This window comes from Camellia sinensis, chromosome 4 (genome assembly GCF_055761805.1).
Source record: "Camellia sinensis isolate YWXY chromosome 4, ASM5576180v1, whole genome shotgun sequence".
NCBI lineage: Eukaryota > Viridiplantae > Streptophyta > Magnoliopsida > Ericales > Theaceae > Camellia > Camellia sinensis.
The window spans coordinates 48,074,364-48,088,705 of NC_138964.1; positions in this window are offsets into that span (position 1 = coordinate 48,074,364).

Genomic DNA, 14,342 nt, shown 5'->3' on the forward strand with positions numbered 1-14,342 from the left:
AGGTAGAGGAAGTGCCTGTTTGGTGCAGCTTAAGGTTATTTATTTTAATTTTTAACTTAATTTAAACTAAAATATTGTATTTGTTGTCGCTTAATTCATCACATTATAGCTTCATTTAAGTCATTTTCAGCTTATTTTGAAAAGTATCTCGCGGGGGTGCTTATAAATTTTGACTTATGCGCGCAGTGTTAGGGGGGGCTGAAATGACTTAAATACCCCCCAAAATTGAGGAAATTACGAAATTGCCATTATATACACCCTGCTTCTCAGTTGCCCTAATGCTCTCCTCTCCTCTCATCTTCTCCTCTCTTCTCTGGCGACCGACAACGAACTCCTCTACATCTTCAAGATCGCAACCGATCATGAAGTTTGGCCTCCTATTTTTCGTTGATCTGCACAAAAAAGGTAAGATTTCATGCCCTTTGTATGTTATATATAGATATACACATCGATCAGGCTCTTCTTGGCTCTTTCCTGAACCCTCTGTCACAAACACCACTCCAATCAAGTCGTTCTTTGACCTTCTCATCCTCAAATCTCTGTTCTCAGGCCCATCTTTGCTATTGTAGTTTCCTTTAAATACCCTAATCTTTTAGTTTGACCTGGGAATTTTGGAGGTTTCTAAGGTTAAATCAAATTTTGGAGGTTTCCTGATAATGATTTGCGAAACCTTATTGATGATGATGAGAAGAAGAAGGCTAATTTTTTGCTGTAGTGTTAAATCAAAATCACTTTTGGTTCAGTGTTCTTGTTCACTTTTGGTTTCTTACTTCTAAACACAATCCAAAGGTTTCTCACTTTTGGTTTCTTGTAGGAAATTTGGTACGATGCTTGATTAATATTATATAAACCAAATCGTAGTGTTCCCAAACAGAAAGATAGCCAAGCAGACTCTGCATTGTTTAAAGGATGTTAATTAGATTAAAAATTTCCATGCCAATCTCATGATTTTTTTTAAAGCACTACCATTGAGACAATTGGAATCTTGACAGCTTTAGTATCATCAAATAATCTAAACCCCTCATGTGGCCTTGATAAATTGTATTCTGATAAATATGTTTAAATTGGCAAATGTAAATAGTACAGTTCAATTTTTTTTGATTAAAATGAAAAGAAAATGAAGTATTTTTATTTAGTGCTAGATACCTGCTAAACTCAACAAGTCACAACTCAAGAAATTCAACAATGCAAGTAGACTTTAAAATTCTGGAAGAAATTTGGCCAAGCTACTCGAATTATTCACCATCCAAAAGTTAGCCCAAACTTATAGACTGATTCACTTGAAACCCAGATAGTTTTTACTTACAAAACACATTATTCTTGTGAGGAAAAAATAGTACTTCATTATTGAAATGGTGCATTCATTTGGTTTAACTAGCACAGTTGATGTTGTTCAGCCACAAATGCCCTGCTAAAATTTAGAAATAATTAGCTCGTTTAAGATTCCCTAGTTTCCCAAACTTACTGTAAGGTTAGACTCAATGTTAGACTTCATTTTTTGTTTCTTTTCTTAGTTGATAATAATTTCATTGTGTCATAATGGATTTGATAATTGCCTTGGCTGATTGTTCTTGTTTGTGTAGGATTTCATTTCGTCATCAAAAGCCCTTCACGAGTTAAAAAGTTACAAATTCCTCGCGGAAGGCCTAAAGATTGCTGGTCAGGTTGGGGTTGCCATTGGAGTTCTTCAGCATGGATTAACAAATGTGCAAAAGAAAACTCCAGGAGAGGAGTCGTGGCGCTTGGTCTTCAAGCATGAAATCGATGAGGTGACTGCACTGCTGAGAAAGTATTAACATGAGAATGATTTTGTCTGGCGTGAGAAGATTCCGGATCATGATGAGTTGCTAATACCAGAAGGTAAGAAAATCGTGAGTTACATAGCTTATCATCCTCAAAGATGGGAGAAATCACTTGTTTTTAAAATTTGAGTGTACAAAAATAATTGTACAGGGTATTATTAATGAAATATAATTATGTTTAGCTCTGAAGAACTCTTGCATACCATTTGACTAACTTGTCATTTATTGTTTTGAAACTTCAGTGACCTACAAAAAAAAAATAGGATCATGTAATCTCTCCATAACTTGTACATATGTGCCAACTTATCACCCTGACTAAACCTTGTAATAGTAACTAAGCCTTTAAATGAGTAGGTATTTAGGTAATGTAAAAATATATCAAATTAGGTACTAATTAATCAACTTCTATTAATGAAATAACTTTTTCAAAATTTAAAGTGAAGAAAATGACAAAATTACAATTTTTATATTCATAAGGGCAAAAATGACAATTACACAGCAAAAAACTATTTTACAACTTATTTACCAAACACTACTCTGCTGCTTAAATCTATAATCCCACAGCTACACCAAACAGGTTACTAGCTTATGCTCACAGCTGCAGGCTATAATCTGTTAAGCTATAATCTATAATCACTTTCTCACAGCTCTACCAAACAGGACTGAAGTGTTTCCAACCACACATGTTAAGCTGCAGTCCTCTGCAGTTCCTTATGTTCATTCAAATTTGTCAAACCAGCCTTAATCATCATAATCCGAACGTATCTCTTGGAATCCATTATATATACATTGATAAATTCTTGGAATCCATTATTCTGCAAACCATAGCCCTCTGTTTTAGTATATACTAAGCTGTCATTCATCACTAATAGGGAGTGTATCACTCTTTAAAGGTGGAGAATGATGCAACTTTGATGGGGGGTAGTGCCGTTTGCAAAGGCTGCCAACATCGGTGGTTGAGGTGGCAGTCTTTCAAACGATACTGTCACCATCAAAGTTGCTGGCCTTCTCTACCCTTAATCATCATAAGTTCGGATTTATGATGATTGAGGCTGGTTCGACAAATTTGAAGGAACAAAAGTTCAGCCAATAGGAAAATAGAAGTACCTTCAAAGTGGCTGCTTGAGTTCTACACTCGAGTCAGGAGAAGAATTCGACACTCATGCTTTAAACAAGAAAAAACTTTCATTACAACTCCAAAATCATGTAACAAGGGCCCTTTTTATAGAAACTACAATACACAAATTCCTAAAAATAAACAATTCCTACAACCATTACTTTCTAAGCTCCTATAACAGCATACCTAGCCCTAGCCAAGGATAAAAAATAAAAGTTTCGCACCTAAAAACGTAGCCCTAACCGGTAAAATCACTAAACTACCATATGGCATATACTAAAAACAATGGCTTGTGAACAAATCATTTCTCCTTCTTGTTTTTCCAACATCAACTAGATTGTAGGAACTAACAATATAAGTAGCAAAATCAAACTCTTAAGATTTAGAAAGCATTGGACTTTGAACTCCCAAGACCATAAATGCAAAAAATTATTAAGTCTGTAAAAGAATAACGAAATCTCACATATGAATAATTTAAATGAGACTTCACATCTTTGATCACTCTCTAAAAAACATAAATGACTGCACTATCCGTTAGGTTAAAGATCACACCCCAGCTTGAAGTTGAAATCTGAAGTATGAAACTTTAAAGAACATATGGCAATAGATTATAACAAATAGAAAAAATCAGACATTATCAGATTTTGTGTTCTTGGCTGCAAGGTCTAGAAGCTATGATGCACGGATACGGATACAGACACGCGACACGACACGGACACGAGGACACGTAATTTTTCAAAAAATGGGGAACACAACAAGCTGGAGACACATTTAATATATATAATTTTTTTTATTTATTATATGTCTAAAATAAAAAGAAAATCATTAATTCTTATACAATTACAATAATAATAAAATTAATAAACACATTTTTTTAATTTTTTTAATAAAAAATGAGTTTTTTTAAATTAAAAAAAAATTATTCTATGAATTTTAGGCTTAAAAAATAAAAAAAAAAGAGGGCGAGAGAAACGGGTGAATCAAGAAAAAGAGAAAATAAAAATAAAAAAGAGAAGCAATAGAGGAGAAAGAGAGAGTGTGAAATCAAAAAGGCAAAGAGAGAGTCAGAAAAGGCATAGACGAAAGGGCGGAGAAGAGGAAGAAAATGAAGAGAAGAAGAAGCACAACAAAGAAGATGGAGACAGAGAAGACGAAAAGAAGGAGAAGGAGAAGGAGAAGGAGAAGAAGAAGAAGAATACCACAGCTTCTTCCATTGATCTGAACAGGTTAGGCTTCTTTCCCTCCCTCGATCTCTTTCTCTCTTTCTCTATCTTCTCTCCTCCCTCAATCTCTCTCTCTCTCTGTCTCCCTCAATCTCTCCCTTTTTTCTGTCTCCTCTCCAACAGTTAGGGCTTCTTCGATCCACCTCACGCGTGTCCGAAAAGTGCCCTGGCGTGTCCATGCCATGTCCGACTGGAAAATTTCAAAAAAAAAAAAGGGACACATTAGAGAGAGTGTCGGACACGCGTCTACTGCGTGTCCGACGCATGTCCATGTCCAACACTCGTACACAGGGCCTGGGGACGTGCCGGTGCCTCATAGTCTAGAAGCATAGATGTGCATCAAACCTAACAAACAAATTATCATTTCATTCAAGAAATGAAACACTCTAACCAACAACCGAGAGAGATTTTTTTGTCTTTCGAAAACATACACCCATATGCCAACAAGAACTTGAACCTTACACCTTTTTAGCAACAATAGGCGATTCCACTAAAGCTAACAAATTGTGCCAATGTTTGAACCATGCCTACACTGGTAGATAGTTAACTACATGTCTGCAATAGATACTCAAACAATCATATGACTAAAAATAACATATAAAATTCTTGTCAAGGAAAAAACAGACATAAAAAATATATTAACAAAGATGTTATGCAACCATTAAAAAAAATAAAAATAAAAATACTTGAAGAAAGAAAGACAGCAATAAAGAAGGAAAGAAGGAAAAAATGAGAAATAAAATAAGAGAACTATATATAGAATGGCAGCATGCTATTTAACATCCCTGATCAATGATTAAGCCCTCAAGACCATGTAGCAATACGTCGATGTAAACCTAGCAGTCAGTCATTTAATTACACAAGGTCACCTAATAAATATCTTGCTCAAGTTAATATTTTTTGCATGGAAAAGCATTTAGGGACAATAGGGCATCATACATGACTCAAACACAAGGAGAAGGTGTTTAGGTTACGTAAATTAGTTCAAAATAGAAAGAAAGAAAAGAAAAAAAAAATGACAAGCAGAAAAATGTAGAAAAATGGTACTACAATGATTACAATGGTAGTACAATGATTACAACAAACAGAGCAGAAAAATGGTAGTACAATGATTACTATTCTCGGTACTTTGAAGTAACAGCAGAGCAGAAAAATGTAGAAAATGGTTGACAATCGAGCTCGGGTATTATAAGTATAAACACATTCATTTACTAAAACAAACAGATCTAAACTTGAAAATAAGAAGGGAAAAAACAGAAAGAAAAATATACCAGCTTACTAAGTAGGAAAATAATTGGGATGAAGAGTAAACCAACCTATGTCATCTAATAAATCTAACTATATCTGAGTCCTGCAATCATTCTTATTTTTCTTTTTTAATGATGTCATAATTGACTACTACTAGAAAGAAACGAACCTACATACTTGGTTAGAAATATGACAAGTCATAAAGAATACAAAATGAAAGGAAGTGAAAACAAAATCAATTTTAAATTTGGTACAAAGAAAATGAAATCTTAAAGCAGAACCATAGTCTTGAAGCGAAAATAAAAAATAAAAAATAGTGACGAAAGAGAGATTGTGGAAGAGAGAGAACGTACATAGACTAGGATTCAAATCTATTACAGCAGATTACTGGCCTTGTAGGCCAAATGCAATCTGATGCCTTGTCAACCTTGATGTTAGGGGCTCGAGTCTCCTTTTGTCTTGCCAACCCAAAAAGAAGAAGAAGTAATAATCTAGAGCAAATTTGTCACCAACAGAGCACACGGGAGCTTCGAGCACCCAGCAGTTTGAAAATTCAGTAACTCCAGCTATCATAAGTAGAAAATAAAAGCAATGAAGAGAAGAGGTCTATTGCTTTCTCATGTGTAGAAAGAAATTATGTGCCTGAGATTCTCAGGAAAAAATACAGAAAAAAAAAAAGGGGAAGTGCATCAATGATTTGCTGCCTAAGATATGTGGGATATTGACAATAAAAAGCTTCATTTCTCATAAACAAGAACAGAACAGAATTATAAAATTCAAACAATATTCACGATGAACATATACTAGCAGATCTTACGTTTAAATAATGTTATTTCTACATTTTTATCCTGAGATCCTTCAAGAGGAAATACAAAAGCATCCTAAACCCTATTATACAAGTCTTCAACTTGTTTAATTTATTAATACATTAAATCTTCTTTGTGATCATTGTCCAACTATGTCTTTAATTTAATATATTTCATTTACTCATCAATACTTTGGCACCCACCAATAGTAAAGACAACGTAGGTTTTTGATTGGTTACAGCCTTCACAAATGCATCATTCATCACCTTGCCAAAGTTTTGAATTACATTCTTACTTAGAAACTCAATAAGCTCAAACAGGAAGTAAAATTAATCATATTAGAAATGACACATTGTTGATGTTACAAAACTATTTCATTGCAAAAGCCATATAGAAATTTATCGAGCAGTGAATAAAATCAATTTAACGTATCAGAAATGACACATCCTTGATGTTACAAACATTTCATTGCACGAGGCATAAATAAATTGACAACTGTTGAAACTATTACACCAAGAGAGGGGAAAAACAATCTTAACTAGAAGGAAGAGAAGACTAGAAAGGAAACAAATGAAAACAACGAAATGGAGACGACACCAACGATTTTGCAACGAAATACCATCAAACATGAAATATGGTTTCCATGCATGGATGGACGGTGTACGATGGAAAACCTCGCAAGTTGCTAATGTCCTCACGACTCAGCTTCAAATTGCAAATCTTCCTAAAACTCCTATCCTTGAAGTTATAGGATATGACTTTACTAGGTATGTATAAGATCAAGCATAAATCTCCTTCAACTTCTCCTCCAACGAAGCAAAGCACGTTGAATACAAAGGCTGTAGACCAGCCAGCACACATAGGACGCATCTTTGGAAAAGCCGATACACCCATCTTAAGGTCAATGCGGTATTTCAAAAACCACTCAGAAGAGTCACTCTTCAACTCTAACACATGAAAATGACTAGTGAGATTTTGATAAAATTCCATTAAGCGTAGACGACCTCCAAACTCCCCAAAATACATTGGCACAATTGAGAGACAAATTGGCATCGGCAATGCAGAGAATTGGTTTCTATTCAAATCATAATATATGGATGCTTGTGAGTAGCAACAAGACCAATGGATCTTATCATTAAAGAAGACACCATTGTGAAAAGTTATCTTCCCTGAGCAAGCATATGAAGCCTCGGAAAACATCCAAATCCGCGTTTCGGATGAATATACTGCAATTTGACAATTATGGCTGGGCCATTGGTTGGAAAGGACAGCAACTATTTTGTAGCCAAGTGAAACAGCGGGATCAAATGCCAAGTTGATAGAATCTATGAAGTATCTATCATCCCCATTTGTAGGCCTAGGAATGCTGGTAAATTCCTTGGTGGTAGGGTTAACAACATAGTAACGAGGTGAATTAGGATATAAATCAGAAAAACACGTAGAGCAGAGCAACAAGCCCTTACAAGACTGGGAAATTTTGACACGGTCATCTACGTACTTGAATGATTCAAGCTTGTCGTTCTTGTTCACAAAACCAGCGTGAGATATGTGATTGAACTTGATAATACGGGAAGAAGGAGAGAAGTACCTGAGGAGAAAAAAAGAGGAAGCTGAAATTGGAGGGATCCAATTGTCAAGGACTAAAGGATCGGAAATCAAAGGGCACCATCTCTTGGATACGAGCTTGAATTTGATGAGAGGCTTTGCGGGTAGCCGTATGAGGATCTGCCTCAGGAGATCGTCATCTCCGATCACCTTCTCGGCGGAGATGATGGTGAAGGTGTTCTTGAGGCGGCGGCGGCGGCGTTGGCCAGAGGAAGACCTGGCGGCGGCGGCAGTGGTTGAGGTGAGTGATCTAGGGTTAGGGTTAGGTCTAGGGCTGGTGGTGATGATATAGGGAGGGGGGAGGGGGGTGGTTCCATAGCAATTCAATTCGTGAGTATTCTCCGATCTGGCAATGCAATGCAAACGCTCTGATACATTAATTACATTTTTCTTAACAAAAATAATTGATATAAACTTGTCCCCATAATATTGTTTTGTTTAGAATAATCTAATGGTATTTTTTTTGACTATTTATAAAAAAATATATAAAAAAAATAAAAAAGTGATATGATTTTAAAAAGATAAAAAAATAAAAAGTGTATTTTTTTATTACATCCCAAACAAATACTCATGGGTGTGGGATCCATTACACTCATAAGAGTGTTTGGTAATTTATTTGAGGAGAAAAATCCTCTCCAATTTAGATTTTAGATTGGTTTGGACATCTGGGGTCATTACGAATTCCGTTTAGATTTTAAAAAGTATATTTATTTAAATCATCTTAAATAATTCTTTAGTTTTAATTAGGGGAGCAACTTGGGCGGGCTTAACCCGAGCAACCCAAACTTAGTCTGAATTTTTTTAGGACTGAGACAAGATATTTTCAAATTCGGTACAGACTTAGGCAAAAATTCAGAAGTCCAAATTTAATTTGGACGAGTTTGGACAAAGATATCAAACAACTCGAGCAATCCAAAGCCCGAATTATACATATATAGATAAATAAATAAATATATATATATATATTATTAGCCATTACATGATATTAAAGTAATTTAGATTATTAAATCATATTGAATATATATTATATATATAAATAACATAAAATCTTACTTCTTTTTTTTTCACTCATAAATTGTAAATATTACTATAGCGGCATTTCTCTTACATTATACAAATTATTTGTTTGATGGTACTAATAATTTTCTATATATAAAAAAAAATGTAAATAGAGTTAAATTTTAATAATTTAATAATGTAACTGCAAAAAAAAAAAATTTACAATTTGAGCAACTCGGGCAATTTAGTTTTAACTATGGCCAGATTTGGGCAGGCAACCTTGGGTTATAATTCGGGCTTGGGCAGGTCTGGCAAATCTCAGTACAACTTGGGCTAGGCTTGGACAACTTCTCAACCCGACCGAACACGCCCGAGTTGCACCCCTAGTTTCAATTTTTAATTTAATTTATGAAAATTAATTTTTTTACTTTTACTAATTTTTTTTAATATTTTAAATAATTTTTTTTATGTTTTAAATATATTTAATCTTGATGTACTTAAAAAATAAAATAATATTAAAAATATCAAAAAATACATAAGAATATGAAAATGTACTGAATTATATACATATATATTGTACATTTGTATTTAGTGAATTTTTTTTATATAAAAAAATTAGAAATATTATATTTTTAATAGTATTTTATATTAAGTGTATGTAAAAAGTAAAAAATGTGCTTAAAATATTTTTAAAATCACAAAAAATAAAAAACCTCACTTGTAAAAAATTAAATTCAAAAAATTAAACTCAATTTATTTGTTTTAAATTGGCTGATTTGAAAAAAAAAATTTATAACACAAATAAATTATCAAATATTTTATAAGTAATGTTGGAAATCTCAAAAATTCTATCAAAAATTTTACCAAATATATCACACAGGTATGGGACCCACACGTGACCCACATTGTGTGGGTCTCACACCCATATAAAATATTTGGTAAAAATTTTGATACAATTTTTAAAATTTCTAACATTATTGATATTTTTCGCAATGTGAGATAGGGCACATGGACCCACACTCACATGGAACCACATTAGCCTTACATATTTAGCCTCCGTTTGGGAAGTGGGTTGGCTTTTTGGCTTTTTGGCTTTTTTGGCTATTTTAGCTTGGGCTAAAAAGCTTGGTTTGGGAAGGGCTTTTTGGCTTTTTTGACTTTTTTTGTGAGAGGAGAATGTAATGATTATAGGTTGGATGTGATGTTTTGTTTGTTATGGCTAAAATAGCCTATTTTGTTTTTTGTGGCTAAAATAGCCAAAAAAGCCTGAAAAAGCTCTTGCCAAACGGAGGCTTATTGAGGATATGATATTTAACATTTCTATTTGAGAATTTAATAAAATATTTAATAATTCATTTAGGTCAAATATCTCAAATTAATTGTCAAATATTCATATAGTTGTATGACCCACATTACATAGGGTGAGACCCACACCATATGGGTCTCACACCATGTTAGTATTTGATAATTCATTTGGGCTCATCAATATTTTTATATTTTTCCTCTCTAAATGTTACATATATTATCACATATTCTATCAAATACTTATATAGTATGAGTCTTATATACATTTCATCCACACGCATTCAAGTATTAAGTAGAATATTTGATAATTCATTTGAAGTCCTAATATTGTTATAATAATAATAATAATAATAAATGCATTTTTTGTATATAAATGTCACTTGTTTGGATAAATAATTAAAAAAAAATGAGAGAGAAGCATTTTGGGGCAACGATCAATTAATCCTAAAAGATGGACACGTGGACTAATTGGTCTCATATTTATTTTATTAAACACGCAGAACTCCTATTTTAAATATTTCCAAAAATGGTGAAATTGAGAGAGAAAACTAACTAAATACTAATTTGTTATACAACTATGCTGGGACCCCCCAAGTGAGAGGGACCCCAGCACCCCCCACCTCCACGTGGGGTGCAGCCATAGGAGGATATTAAAAAAAGATTATATATATCTATTCTATTATTAAAAGCCAACACCAATTTTGGTGTCATGAAGCCACTTCTCAAATTTTTTTTCCAATTTTCTTCTATTATTAAAAGCCAACACCAATTTTGGTGTCATGAAGCCACTTCTCAAATTTTTTTTCCAATTTTCCCTAAAATGATCTTAACTTTTTACACTTACATCAGTTTTAATTAGGGGTAAAATGATAAATTAAAACATTCAATTTCACTTTCTCACTTTCCACTCTCCACGTCTCCTTATTGCTGAAAAGTTCTGAATCAGTTACTCCCCACGTCTCCAAACTGCTGTGCAGTTAAATTAGTATTAACATCTTCACCGAAAAGTTCTAAAAAAACATGCTTTTCATGAAACTGCATCTGTTTTGATGGATGCTAGGCAGAGTCTCTTTCGAAAGTGTCCCTACAAATATGTGATTGGTTGTAAATGCCCTTTGATGATGTGGAGATGGGTTACAAGACCCTAGGTTCCAGATGGATTCACAATCACATTTTATAGAAAATGCTGGGTTTGTACAGAGAGATTTCTTGGGTTTCTATTTCCTATTTGGTATGCTTTTATATTTTTCTATTCAATCTTATAAATGGGAGTTGGTGCAATTTATTTATTTAGTTCCCTATTTCACTTTGTTAATTTTTGGTTTGTTTCTATTTTGTATGTTTCTTTCCCTGTTTCACTTTGTTTGTTTTCCCTATTTTTTGAACTCAATTTTTTTAAGATTCTACGTTTCAATTTGACCAACGTGTGGAGTTTTAGTAAAAATTGGTATATAAGTGCATTTAATTGATGTGATTTTATTTTTAAATTGTTAATTATTTTTTGTGCATATCAAATTCAATGTTATTATTTATTTTTCTTTATATCTATCAAATCTATTTGACTATGAGTGTTCTAAGTGTCTTGGATTTATACTTTTTTTATTTTGTGTGCTTCTGTATATTTATATTTAATTCTTTTCCTACAAATTGTGAAGCGTAAAATGTGTACAATTTGGTTTGGGATTTTTCGTGTTTCACTTTTTTAAGTTTTTGTTTGTTTTTGTGTATAAATTCATTTTTATTTTTAAATTTGGTTTGTTTATGTGTGTTTTAAAACACAAAAAACCACTGTTCTATGTGTTTTGGATTTGTATTTTTTTCTATTTCGTGTTATGTTCAATTTTTTTTTTAAATTGCGAAGCAAAAAATGTGCGTAAATTTTTAGACTTAAAAAGTTTGGGGCTTTTTTCCTATTTAACTTTTTTAAGCTTTTGTTTATTTTTGTGTATAAATTCAGTTTTTGAAAATTTTGTTTGTTTGTTTACCTAATTTTGTGTGTGTATGTATTTTTTATTTTTAAAAATCAATGTTCTTAATTTTGTATTTGTGTGTTTATAATTTATGTTTTGAAAAAATTAGTTTGTTTGGATGGTTAATTTTGTGTGTGTGTGTCTTCAACAAAAAAAAAATAAAAAATAAAAATATTATGTTTTCAATAAAATTGGTTTATTTGTTTGCTTAATTTTATGTCTTCAAATTTAATACCAAATGTTACATTGTATATAATTATTCATATGATTTATATGTATATTATTAGAAAAAATAATATCAAATTCATATTATAATTCTAAACGAATTTGCACACGCATTGCGTGTGCCTGCCGCTAGTATATATATATGAACCAATCACGATTCACTGAGGGTGTTGAGGTCATCCTCAGTGGGGGTTTGAGTCTTTTCCCTTTGTTATAATATTTAGGAGTACAATTTGGGCAGATTCTAATAGGTTGAGAAATTATCCAAGCTCAGTCTAAGTTGTGTTGAGAGTTGTTCAGGCTTGCCCATGCCTAACTCAAGTTAGACTCGAATTGTACATAAATTTTATTTTATTTTTCTTTTTTAGTGCAGTTAAGTTAATTAATTTGTTAAATTAGGCTGTATTTATAATTTTTTTTACAAAATCATTATAATATCAAAATAAATAATTTATATAATGTAAGAGAGATGTCGCAAAGATGATCTTTTCAATTTATGAGTAAGAAAAAAATAAATAAAATTTTATATTATATTACTTGTGTATACAATATATTCGATATGATCTAACGATCTAAATTACTTTAATATCATCCAATGATTAATAATTTATATGTATATATAATATTTTTATATATTTATATATTTAATTAGGGTTTCGAGTTAGGGCTGAGCAAGTAATCCGTAACATCCGTAATCCGATCCGGTCCAGTCCAATCTAGTATGTTTGGATTGATTTTTTGAATCCGTGGTTTGATTCCGGATTGAAAAATTAAAAATTTATAGTCCATGGATCAGTTCTGGATTGAACCCCACAGTTTTGGATTGGAACCGATTCGAACCGTACACAAATAGCCTATATTTATATTATACACTCTCCCGCATAATATCTTCTCTTATTCCATATAAAACCTAAACCCGCATCCTATCTTCTTTTACTGCTTTTGTTTGTTACTTTTTAATTTTAATTTATAATGGTCTAAATACTTATAATAGAATCAATTTTCTTATGGTGGTTTAAATTCTAGAACAATATGTCACTATTGTGAAAAAATATGTTATTATTGTGAAACTAATATGATGCGTGTTTATATTTTTATGAAATTAAAATGTTCTAGATTTTTTTTTTCTTACTTAATTATGTGAATCCATGGTCCTAAACTGATCTAATTCGTATTTAAATGGATTAGTTCGGATTAGTTTCACGGTTTAAACGGATTGGATTGGTTCTAATTTTTCAAGAACCGTAGATAACATATTGGTTCTACTTTTACCTCAATCCGAACTAATCCGAACCATACTCACCTCTATTTCGAATTGTTCGGATTGTTCAATGCCTCTGCCCAAACCTATTCAAATTTAATTTGGGTATTTGAATTTTGGTCCAAGTTTGTACCGAATTCAAAAATATTTTGTCCAAATTCTAAAAAATTTCGAATTAGGTTTGGGTTGCTCAGGTTGAACCCATCCAAGTTACCCCTCTAATAATATCATAATTATCAGTTTAGATATATAACAAATAAAAAGGCTAACATTTGTAAAAGACTAATTTAATAATATAACATGATATCATTTATATATATAGTTTAACCAAACCTTTTTTCTTCTATTTTCTCTCATATTTATCTAAATAAGAGAGAGAAATTACATTATTTTCTCTTCTTGTCTTCTCTCTTAACTTACATAATTATTTCTTTTGGTTTCTTTTGTCTCTTAAGTTACCAAATCTCCCACATGACTGACTGTTTAATGAGAAATTATTCAATAATTTCGAAATATTAGGTGACCATACTCCAAGCCAATCATCAATTAGTTAGCCTCCGTTTGGGAAGTGGGTTGGCTTTTTAGCTTTTTGGCTTTTTTAGCCTGGGCTAAAAAGTTTGGTTTGTGAAGGGCTTTTTGGCTTTTTGACTTTTTTTGTGAGAGAAGAATGTAATGATTATGGGTTGGATGTGATATTTTATTTTTTGTGGTTAAAATAGCCTATTTTGTCTTTTGTGGCTAAAATAGCCAAAAAGCCCCGTTTAGCTCTTGCCAAATGGAG